The 12,105-nt window shown below is 48.4% G+C and overlaps 1 long non-coding RNA gene across 1 annotated transcript in view; it reads right to left on the bottom strand.

Annotated features, from left to right (window-relative positions):
• The window catches only part of LOC132431811 (uncharacterized), a 104,667-nt gene extending 93,168 nt beyond the window's left edge, over window positions 1-11,499 (bottom strand). The window contains exons 1-2 of the long non-coding RNA XR_009520800.1: window positions 11,218-11,499; window positions 8,972-9,162 (exon numbers count right to left, since the gene is read on the bottom strand). This is a non-coding gene — a long non-coding RNA (uncharacterized lncRNA). The remainder of the gene's footprint in view (window positions 1-8,971; window positions 9,163-11,217) is intronic.
• Between the last annotated feature and the right edge of the window lie 606 nt (window positions 11,500-12,105).

The following is a 12,105-nucleotide window of genomic DNA, read 5'->3' as shown; positions in this document are numbered from 1 at the left end:
CACCGGTGTTGTCTCGCTATGGAAACCACGTGGCAGGACAGGAAGCAAAAGAGGAGAAAATTCGCCATTTAAGCAGTAAACCATTTTACCTAATGAACCCAATCCTACCTAGCAGGCTCTCCCCTCTCACTGCAATATAAACTGGGACAGGCTCCCAAAGTTCTTTTCTCATTTCTCAGTTACACTGCAGCCACATTACGTCACATGAGCCCCTATCCATAGGAGCAAACTGTAAGTGGCTCAGTCTCATAATGAAATCCTTCGGGTAATCCCCTAAAACTCACTGGCTGGAATCCAAGAAGGAAACTTCGAACACCAAATTCTACTCTAAGTGAAAAAACATTTGAGTAAGGACCTAGAATATTTATAGTAGGTGTGAATATCCCTCTTCCCACTTACAAAAGTGATAGAAATTCTGGATGAGATATTGCCACCAAGACAGAGAATCTTCTTCCTTATCAGTATCGGGAACCAAAGAAATGCCGTGATGTATTGGAGGGGAACAGCGTGGAAACAGCACGTCAGAAAAGACCTCATGAAATACTCGCCTAGAAAAAGGCAGTCTCCACACACCCAAAGCCCAGGCTTGAAATCATTTATATTTGATATCCACAGAGCGGAGAGCACAGAACTCAGCGCTAAATACTAGAGAAACAGAAACATGTTGCCTGGGGGGAGTGCGATGCGACAGCCAGGCCCGGGATCAACGCTAACGCGGTCAGACACCTGCGCGATCAGCCGCGAGAATCACAGCCCGCGCGGGGCTGCTGGCAGCCTCCCGGAAAATGCGACAAATAGCAGGGCTGCCCACCCTGGGACATACCTGTGTACACGGAGATGTGACTCTGACTAGTACGTGTATTAATTATTTCCAAGGCCTGGCAATAACTCTTAGGGTTTCCGCAGCAGACTATCCAGGGCAGCGCTCTGAGCTCTGCAGGAAGAGGCATAGGGAGCTGTGGGAATTTTCCCACGTGTGGCCCCAGGGTTCCCCCCAGCAGCCACCCCTCATTTCTTTAGCCACAGGTAAATAATGTCCAAAACAGGGCTGAAAATGGAATGATTCAGTCACTCCCTTGAAGGGCTTCCCAAACATACACCCATCTCTACAGCTTTCCCAGCACACCACAATCTCGTCACTCTCGCCCCATGCAGTTTTCTTCCATCTACCCTAGAGGAACACTCTGCCCCAAGAACATATATCTACACCTTCTTCTGTAGCACACGTCTGCCCGTGTTTTGCTCCCTCCTGGCCTCTGCAAATGCTTTCTCCAGGCCTGGAATGCTCTTAACCCCTCCCCCCATACTCACACCCCAGCCCTTCTGCAGAATCCATCGGACCCTGCAATCTGCTTGCCTGTCTGTCCTCATCCCACTCACCCCCTCTCACTCCTGGGTTGTGAGAGGTGACTGTGATTAAAGAGAGAGAGCTCTGTTATCTTACGGAGGCTCATCTCTGAAGACTGGCGAGCCTACGTCAAATGCAAAGATACTCGGTGGGGGACCGGCGAGTATAAGAATGCCCGCTGTCCATCCAGATAGAGCTTGGAGCGTCTCCACCTCTGGACCATTCTAGGTACTGGCAGGATGGCACAGACCCTGAGGAGAGACTGGGGGCATAAAAAAGAAACGCGGGGAGAGCAGAGAAAGTGGGGACTCAGCTGAGGCTGCTCTAAGTCAACTGAAGGGTGACCAATGGGAAAAGCAGAGAACTGTTTTATACCTTCTAGAACGCCGTGTGTCTGAGAGTGCCCATCAGTAAGATTATTTTCTTGTCCCTACGTGGTCTTTTAGACATGGTATGATAACTGTAGAGTTCCAGAACGTGCTCAGCTGCGCCAGCGTCCTTGACCCGACCTGGTTCCGTACTTCTCCAGGGCTCACTATTGGTCCTGAACACACTCTCCCTTAAATACAGATTTGCTGCTTGCTTGATGTGTATATGCCTTTTCTTCTGAATGAATTTCTAAGTTCCCACAGTGAATTTCTTGTATCCCACAGCCTGGAACTTAAGCATGTGCTCAGTTTATATAATTATATAATCTCTAATAAGATGTCGTTTTGTAATTTCTTCCTCTGTTATTGTATTATGTAAAAACAGCAGGGTGGATTTTCAGCAACTCCATGGAATTTTTTTTCTGGGCAGTGGAGAGTGTAAAACAACACGAATTTATTACCGTAGAGTTCTGGAAGTCAGAGGTCTGAAATGGTTCTTACTGGGTAAAATCAAGGTGTTGGCACTCCTGGAATCTCTAGGGGAGAATCTGTTTCCTGGCCCTTTTCAGCTGCTGGACGCTGCCCACTTTCCCTGGCTCATGGCCCCTCTTTCCATCTTCAAAGCCAGCAGCATAGCTTCCTCAAATCCACATCCAATTCTGACTCTCACGCATACGGATCCTGGTATATGGGTCACATCTGGATAATCTGGGATCATCTCCCCATCTCAAGATCCTCAACTTAATTACAACCACAAAGTTCCTTCTGCCACATGCACAGGTCCCAGGCATTAGGACAGACATCTTGGGGTGGGGTGAGGGACTCATTTTTCTGCCTGCTGCAATGTAGGAGCTCTTATTACTCCCAGACCCGAAGGGGAAGAAAAGGGAATGGTTTCCCAAACCCAGAATGAGTTATGGTGGTGGGGAGGTCTCAATGGGGACTCGGTGGTGGTAATAAATACCAGACCCGATCCCTTCCTACTTGGCAGGAGTGTTTTTGAGATGGGCTCATTTAAAGTAGAAGCTACACAACATACAAATAAACTTAACTTTAGGGGTCTTGGGTGGAGAGAGAGACAGAGGCCAGCTGAAGGAGGTGACACTCTAACACAGTGGAGAAAGTAAGAGCCCAGACTCTGCAGCCAGACTGCCTGGGTTCAAATCCCAGTGTTACCATTTACTGGCTAGGTGACTTCAGACAAATCACGCCAGCCCTCTGTGGCCCCATCGGTAAAACAGGGATGATGATAAGAACATCTAGCTCACAGAGGGTTTAATGAAATAGTACTTGTGGGACTCTTAGCATGGCTAACAGTGAGTGCCATTGTTACTCTTGTTTAAGAGGTCGCAAACGGATTCCAGTGAAAAGCCTCTGCACGCTGCAGACAGGGAAAACAAAAATGGTTTCAAAGGGAAGTTACGAGGTCAAGCACTCAGAACCACAGGTCCTCACTTTCAGACAACCTGTTTCTCACAGTGGGCAACTCGATGAGGACTTCCTCCAGACCAAGCAGGATTTACACATTTAAAATGCACATATGGAAAGGCCAGCGACTGCTCAAAATATACCTGTCGAATTAAAGCAACAGCTCTGTGATGGATTTTAAATATGTTCAGAAAGTCTTTGATGCACCTCCCTTCAAGAAGTGAAGGCTAATGCTCTTCCCCTGGGGTACTGGCTGGATTTAGGGATTTTCTAATGAATAGAATAAAGCAGAAGGGATGGCGTGTAACTTTGGAGACTACATCATAAAAGGCACTGCAAGGTCCTCCCTGTTCCTTCTCTTGGGTCACTCACTCTGGGGGAAATAAATGGCCACATCGTGAGGACACTCAAGCAGCCTATGGAGAGACCCACAGAGGGAGGAACTGAGGCCTCCCGCCCACAGCCGTGTGAGAGCACCATCTTGAACTCAGATCTTCCAGCCCCAGCAAACCTTCAGATGAATACAGCCCCTGTAGCATCCTGACTGCAGCCTCAAGAGAGACTCTGAGCCAGACCACCCAGCTAAGCCGAGCCCAGAATCCTGACCCTCAGAAACTAAGAGGAATGTTTGCTGTCTTAAATCCCTAAGTTCAGAGGTAATTTGTTATGCAGCAGTAAAAAACAGTAAAGCTCTTTTGTTGATAAGACATCAAACAAATAGTCTGCTTCTTTCACCAGTAGCATCTTGAAACGTGTTTCAACATCACGCATGTATGACTGATTATACATAGCAGGCAGTGAACCTGAGTCCTCTGGGGTTTCTAAAGGTATTTTCGACACGTGCATGTGTACTGCCCAGAGACCTGGGGGTACATCTAGGACGCTCTCTTTGTACAGTTCTCCTTCTGATACACAGACATGCCTTGGGATGGTGCTGGTGCAGTCGCCCTGTTACTACATTTGGCCAGCAGACACTGTTTCATCTTTGAAGGTCCTATCAAGGACTTCAGAAAATCTCCCTCATTCACTTTTAAATAAATCCCTAATTTAACAAGACCTAACTGTCATTCTCTGGCAATGTCTCACATACATGGGCCCACAAACTTACCAAGGGCTGCAGTTCATTCATTCAGCATTAATTAATTACTGATAACTAGTTAATTACTAATGGACGCACCAGGCACCAATCTTTACAAAGATGAAAAGGCATGGCCTGTGCCCTCAAGAACCTTCAGGAAAATCACTATTACATAGTCATGTACAACCACTGTGGAGTAGCATTCCAAGACCCCTGGAGGAGGGTGGGGAGACCGCAGACTCAATGGCGCAGACTCAGTTCTAACTTTTGAAAAGGATTTTTGTAGCAGCTTCAGGACCCCCCTACCCTGGCCCTGAGTGGAAAACCAGAAGAACACAGAGCGTGGTGTTTCTGACCTGCAGTATTACACAGCGCCTGGTGGAGTATTCAAGTTCAACAAAAGCACCAGACAATAAAAACTGTAATCCAGGATGTCAGCATTAGCCCTGAACACCCCCTTGGTTCCTGTGAAAGGCTGAAGCCAAGTGCTCAGTGCTGGGCAGGGAGGAAGCACAGACATCTTCTCCTCGACAAGCTTTGTGCCAGGTCAGTCTGAAAGGTACACCAGGCTGCCCCAGCTCAGAGGCTGGCGGAACCCACATAACACGTGGAATTATGTATCAGTAAGAGACTTCCAGAGTGTTTATTCACTTCCCAGATTCATTTATCAGGTATGGGATTGAGAGGATTTCCCCACAGGATATGTAGAGATTAGTGTGCAGCGAAAATGCTTTTTCAACAAATGCGTCTACTAATCAGGTCCTGGTTTTCCCATTCTAGCAGGACGGTGTTGCTGCCCTTCGCTGGCATTTCTGGCAAGAGCAAACATCCACGCTGACAGACAAAGCAAGCCGAAGTGTGGACATCTCTCTATCACACTGAAGAGCAGCTGTCACTTTTTCAAAGCCCACGGGCACGTTTTAATATTACGTTAGATCCGTACATTTAAGATGAAACGACTTTAGGTCTCCCCGAGCCTACGACACCTGAATGAGAAGGGAAAATACCTTCCCCCCACTGCTTTGTCTACCTGGAGTCATCATTAGATGATTCCCAGAAGCTTCTCAAGCCCGTGCTGGGTCACAGGAATGTGTTCATTAAGAATCCGCCCCATTGGAGCTTAAAAATGCAGCTGAAGGCTCACGGGTCTCTTGAAGGGCAAGCGGAGAGCATGGCCGAGGCCGCTCCAGCGAGCTTCTTATATAAGCCTCTCTCACCGCCTCTACAGCGAGGCCAAAGCAACCTAACGAAGAGCAAAAACATCACCCCCTCATCTGCTCTGTTCTTTGCCAAACATCTGGTGTTACATAATAAGCCACTGGGGTCGTTTTTCTTGCTTTCCTTTGCTCGCTTTTTAAAAATAGGCCTAACAATTAAATCTGGTTTTTAAACTCTAAATTTCATATATTTTCCATAAGCTCTTTGAGTGGACTGGTCTTGATTATTCTTTTCCATTAAAAACCCGTACAGTCATGCTCCGAGCGGAAACCTCTAAAATAAAGCTGAGAACCGAGAAGGGAACCTCTGATCCTTCCTCAGTGTCTGCAGAGGTCCGTTCCTCACGGGCAAGCAGCTCAGGACAGTAAGGAAGATAACAACGTGCCAATGGCCGGAGCCGCCAATGACCTCCGCGCTGAGGAACGCTTGCCCTGCACCGTGGCTCAGTTTTCCACAAAGGGGAACGATACCTACTACACCTCAAGGAATTTCTTCTTTGTTTAGCTCCTTACAATTTTTCAAAGCACCCTGAGACAGGACAATGGGCTGGAACGTGCTCTCAGGTCACAGCTGACTGTAAGGTCGCCAAGTCCTTGGTCAGACACAAGGTGTGGCCATGAGGTGGGAGTATCCTGGTTTTCTTTCTCTCCCTCCCCTCTCCCGCTCCTCATAGAACCCGGTCCAGGCCTGAGGCCAGCCTCCTTTAATTTTCCAGGAACTGGTGTGTCTTTTCCCTTCCCTGGCTATTCTCTTTTCTACCTCTTGGTTACTCTCCCAGCTCACCGACTGCCATCCACTTACCCCTAAAGAAACGAGCACGCGAGAAAATACAGTGAAACACCGTGTCTCGGGCACTGTGGCAGGAACACTCTCTTTAAGGAACATATTATCCCCTTATTGTGGAGAAACTGAGGCTCAAGAAGATTAAGTAACTTGCCTGCCAAGTAGCTGAGCTGGAATTTGAATTCAGGCCTGTGGATAGAAGTGGCCATGTAAAGTCATGGTTAAGAGCTTGGCTTTTGAAGTCAGCAGAGCTGGGTGCAAATTTGAACTTTGCCACTTAACTGTGTCACTTTTGGCAAATCATTAAATTTCTCTAAGCCTCACTTTCCTTATCTGTAAAATGGAGACAGGAGATAATGATAAAAGTGTCTCCACAGGGTTTTGTGATAATGAGAAAATGAAGGTAAAGTACTTGGTAGAGTGGCTGGCGTGCTGGAAGTTTTCAATAATTATAAGCTATCATTATTAGTATCCACTAGATTTGCTATAAACCACTCCAGTGCACAACTTCCACAAGAACACTCAGCCTTTTGCTGTTAGGCTTTAAACAAAATACCTTAGTTAGTCTATAAGTAGTAGACTATAAGTAGTAGTAGTAGTCTATAAGTAGCAAGTAACAAAAACCTAACGAAGAGTTACATCAACCACAGAGATTTTTATTCTTTGCTCAACAAGAAGTTTGAAAGTAGATGGTCCTAAGGTAGGTTTGGTGACTTAATGATAGCATTGGGGAATCAGGCTCATCATGGCTGCCACAGCTCCAGACATCACATCTTCATGTGATAGAATGGAAAGGAAAAGGACAAAAACAACATTCTCCTCATATTCCGCTCTCTTATCAGGAAGGAAAACCTTTTTCAGTTGCTTCCAGCAGACTTTACACTATATATCCTTGGTCAAAGGTGACCACTTTTCTGCATACGTCTGGCAAAGGAGAATGGGATTGCCATGGCTGCGTACAAACTGTTTCCGTAAAGTGTCAGATAGTAAATAATTTAGTCTTTGCAAACTATATGGTCTCTGCCACAAGTAGTCAATTCTGCTGTTGAAGCATGAAAGCATCTGTAGACAGGGGGTAGACAAATGAGTGTCTGTGTTCCAATAAAATTTTATCAAAAGAGTCAGCAGCTGGATTTGGCCAAGTCCTCCCTTGGACCAATCATGATCCATTGGTGGGTGTCACTTGAGTACATGGCCGCCAGATTAAAGTTGGCTTCCATTAGCAAGGAAAAAAGGAGAATGGGTGTTAGGCAAGTTATGCCTCAGGGATAGTGGTCCTGTAAGACTCTGGGGAACAGGACAAATCTGAAGACGTGAGGGGCAGGGCTGGAATTGTCAGGAAGCTGGAGGTTACACTGACGCAGAGATGGGCTGGTGCAAACTTTCAAGCCCCCCCCTCTGCCCCCGTTGTCTACACCAGTGGCTCAAACTGCTTTGGAAGAGCCCTAGGATTCCTCAGAGGTGCCTGGGGTGTGTGCACAAGAGACCACAGTGAGGCAGCCAGCTGCAGGCCCCTGCCTCCACAACTCTGGCCAGAGACCTCTTTTATCTGTTCTACACACAGGCACACCTCAGAGATATTACGGGTTCAGCTCCAAACCACTGCAATAAAGCGAATCTTGCAATAAAACAAGTCACAGGATTTTTTTGGTTTTCCAGTGCATATAAAAGTTACGTTTATACTACCGTAGTCTATTAAGTGTGCAAAAGCGTTATGCCTAAAAACGCAGCGTATGTACCTTAATTTTAAATTACCATATTGCTAAAAAATACTAACCATCATCTGAGCCTTCAGCGAGTTGTAATCTTTGCAAGAGCAGTGTCAAAGATCACCGATCACAGATCACCATGACAAATACAATCATTATGAAAACGTTTGAAATACTGCAAAAATTACCAAAATATGACACAGAGACATGGAGTGAACAAATGCTGTTGGAAAAATGGCACTGATAGCCTTGCTTGTAGGATTGCCACATACCTTCAATTTGTAAAAAACACAACACCTGAGAAGGGTAATAAAGTGTAGAGCGGGGGCGGGGGGGGGAGGGGGAAGAGTTATGCCTGTATTGCATTTCTGTTTGTGGGGCCTTTATAGGAGGCAGCAGGAGAAAATCTCTAATATAAAAATTAAAAACCACTGGCCTAAAAGATAAAGACCTATCTACCCATAAGACATCCCTTTCTAATTATATCTCCCATGATTTTATTAAATAAACTCTGCCCCCAGGAGATGGAGACAAGTATTTCTCAAGTTATTCCACTCTTGTCGCTTTCCTTCAACTTTGCACCCCAGCTCATGTGCAGACCAGGACTCCCCTCTTAATTCTACTCAAATAGAAAGTTTCCCCAACATACAAGGCTCCTTGTCAGCCTAACGTACTCATTCTGCATGTAACACACTTGGTGTGAAAGGGAATAGAAAGAAGTAAAAGATACAGAAAGAATATAAATGAAAGTTGAGGATAAGGTGATGAGCATGATTAGAATGTACATATTTAGAAAAACAACGTGTACTTCCAAATGAGTTTTACCCTGCCTGCATCCCTGGGAGGACACGCTCTCCAATAAGGCGGCCAGGACTCACCTCCTGGGAGAATTTTCTCATTTGGAATTACATTTAGATCCAGTTTTCAAGCCACAGAAGAAAACCAACATTTAGATCCAGTTTTCAAGCCACAGAAGAAAACCAGACTCTTTCAGTTAGAGTGTATCCTATTTCCTTTTACCAAAAGGAGTTTCTCTTACCTTGATCGCTGGCTTTTTCACTGGACTCCAAATGACTTCTAGATGGTTCCAAACATCATATTCGCCTTCAAAAATAGCTTGTCAGGATTGAAGGTATGAACAGACGTGCCTCGGGTTCTCAAGGCGATTCCTCAGAAGATGCCTCCCTCTTTCCTTAGGGTGATGGCATCTCCGCAGCCATGGCCGGACTCCTGAAAACATGACAGAGCAGGGAGGCCTCTTCAGCTGGCCCAACCAAAGAGGGTTCTCAGACTATATCAGGTAGAGGTGGGCCTTGAATTCGGGTGAGGTTTGATTAAGAACACGAATAAAGATTCAGAGATGGAGAAGCACTTTAATTCTACACCTAGACTCTGAAATCTCCATTTAAATCCTGGTTTTGCCATTTACTAGCTGTGGACCTCGCACTATTTACTTAACCTCTCCGGATCTCAACCTCTTCATCTATGAAATGGGAACAATAAGACTACCTCTCAAGGCTGTTGTTGAGGATTAAATGAGTTAATACAGGTAAAACACTAAATATGATGTAAATGTGTGTTGTTGTCAGTATTATTAGTCCCCCATATTAAAAAGTTTAGTCCAATCAACATAAAAACCTGACCCTTTCATTTAAATCAGCCCTTCTCTCCTTCTACCAACAGCTGGAAGCTGGCTTAGGTTTGGGGACTTGTGGTTGGGGGTCGGGGAACGTAGTCAGTGTTTGTTTCTTCCTCTCGGATCCTCCAATCACTGGCTGGTGGTTCAGGTCTCTCAGGGCCCAAAGAACAAAGTCCTTCAGGGAAGCCTCAGCTGTAATTAGGGGTTGGTGGCAGACATTCAGATGTTGGCTCTTTGTCTCGTGGGGTCCTTCTGTGGGTTTTTTTCCATGGTGGGATGTTCCCTCCCATGGGCAGCCTCGGTTGGCAGGCCACCCTGCCCGCAGGTCCTTCTTCCTACTGCTCACTGTGGCCCCGGCCCTGCCTGGGGAAATAGGTCCACTTTGCCAACAGGAAGACTAGCTGGTGATGTGTGCCTTGCCAGCTCTTGGAAGACAGTCTGGTCCAAATACCTCCTTCTCTAGCCACTGCAAATGGTTCTCTCTACTCTGAGGTCACCTTGGTCCCCATGTCCCCCAGACTCCAGGAGACACCTGCAAGGTCTCCAGGTGGTTCTCTGGAGCCCTCCTCACCTATCTTAAGGTAGGTGCGAAAGCACAACAGGTCGACATTTTTCTAATAAAATGTTCCCTGCTGGCCTTACCTGGGTCCTTAGCCTCCCATCGCACAGCCTGGAGTTGAGGGGTGGCACTGTCCCTCCAGCAATCCCACAGAGATGGCCTGCACCTCACTGGAGAACGTGGGGGGCAGTTAGTGGGCACACAGATTGTTCTGTGTTTGCGTCTGAGCAGAAACTCCAGCACATGTGCATAGGAGTCCCCCTCTATCGTCCTGTCACAGGTGGATGAAATGCTAGGTTGGAGCAGACTAGAAGCACTGTGGGAAATTTCCTGGAGGGCAGCTTAGGGGGCCCAAGGGAAGGGCTTGACTACCAGGGAATGGAATTTGGGCTTGGTGGTGTAGGCAATGGGAAGCCTAGGAGTGTTTCTCCTTCTCCCTTGTAGGAAAGTGCCCCAAGTCACCATCCTGCCCTCACATCCTCTGAGCTTTCTCTTTCCCGGAGTCGGGTGGCCCCAGAGAACCCTCAGAACATTTTGTTTAAAATCGAAAAGGAATGGCAAGCACGTGCTTGTGTGTTTTTGTGTGTGAGTGCAGTGGGGTTGGACTGCGGTGGGGGACGTGAGACCAGCCACGAGCCAAGGAGAAAAGTGAAGGCAGAGAAAAAATGCCAGTGAGCAGAGAGAAAAGTCGGCCCTCCAACCCTCACACAGTAAATGAGGACGCCGGGCGTGCAGCGGGGTCAAACGAGGTCAGAGGAGATTTGCTCTCTGCGCGCCTGGAATTAAGGGCATCCCAGGACAGCTGCGGGGCGGGAGGTTCCCCGGGTCCTCCTCCACATAACGGGTTAGGATCCCAGGACTCGGGTGCAGGGAAGGATCCTACGAAACGGTGGTGCTATAGGTCTTTTACCCCCCAAAAGGAGGCTGCAGATTGCTTCTCTGGAGGGGGAGGCTCTCAAGAAGAGAGACAGAATAATTGTCGATAGGTTTGTGTTAATATATCTCTTTCAGAATCAATTCCCAGTAGAAGGGCTCTAAAACAAAACGAAAAACAACAAAAAAAACAGTGCTGAAAACATCAATATACCTGCTTCAATTACAGGCTCCGAATCCTGATTCTCTGAGTCGAGGACAAAGAGAGACGCCATCGAAGCGTACAACTCTCCCAGAGGAACTCCGAAATCGAAGCGGCGCGGCCAGCAGGCCTGGGAGCGCCCCAGGCCCGGGTGGGTCTATGTTCATTAAAACTTTTGCAGGAGGGACGCGCGGGCTCCGGCCTCCCCGCGCGCCCCGCGCGGAACCCGGCCAGGACACCAGCAGCGCGGCACTGCCACCTTGTGGGCGCCGTCCGCCCGGGCGCCGGGCGCCGAGCGCCGAGCGCAGGCTGCAGTCGGCGGGGCGGGCGGGCGACGGCTGGGAGCCCCGCGCGTCCGGCGCCCGCAGGAACGCGCCGCAGAGCCGGAGCCGCGGGAGCCCGCGGGGGCGGGGCGCGCCGGCGCCGGTCACGTGGGTTAGCAACAGGCAGCAGCCAATGGGAGCACGAGTCAGGTGGTGCGTGCGTTCGCCGCCGCCGGAGAGGCCAGGCGGGTGTGGAGGCTTCCGTGCCCCCGGGGCTGATTTGGGCCGCGAAAAGGCTTCCTAGAAGGGTGCGCCTCTTGGGCGGGGAGCCCTTGGCGGTGGAGGGGCAGGCGAGACACTGAAAATAGCAGAGATCTTTAAAATAGGACTTTCCCACTCGTAGGACTCAAAGCAGTGACCCTGGAGGGCGGTGGGCGGCGGTGAGGTGGGAAGCAGAGGAAGAGCAGCAGAAACCCCGCCCCGAGCCTGGGTCCGGGTGCACCCCCTGCATCAGCCACTTGTCGTGCCAAAGCCTTGGGGCTGAAATTGCCACTTGGATCCAGATAAGGGGATTAAAACAAAAAGAATAATGAGGTTCCTGGCAGTGCCCTGTCCCTATTGGCAACTTCGCCCTGCC

Source organism: Delphinus delphis, chromosome 10 (assembly GCF_949987515.2).
Source record: "Delphinus delphis chromosome 10, mDelDel1.2, whole genome shotgun sequence".
NCBI classification, from domain to species: Eukaryota; Metazoa; Chordata; class Mammalia; order Artiodactyla; family Delphinidae; genus Delphinus; species Delphinus delphis.
Note: the sequence above shows the minus strand (reverse complement) of the source record. Positions and strands in the feature narration are given on the sequence as shown.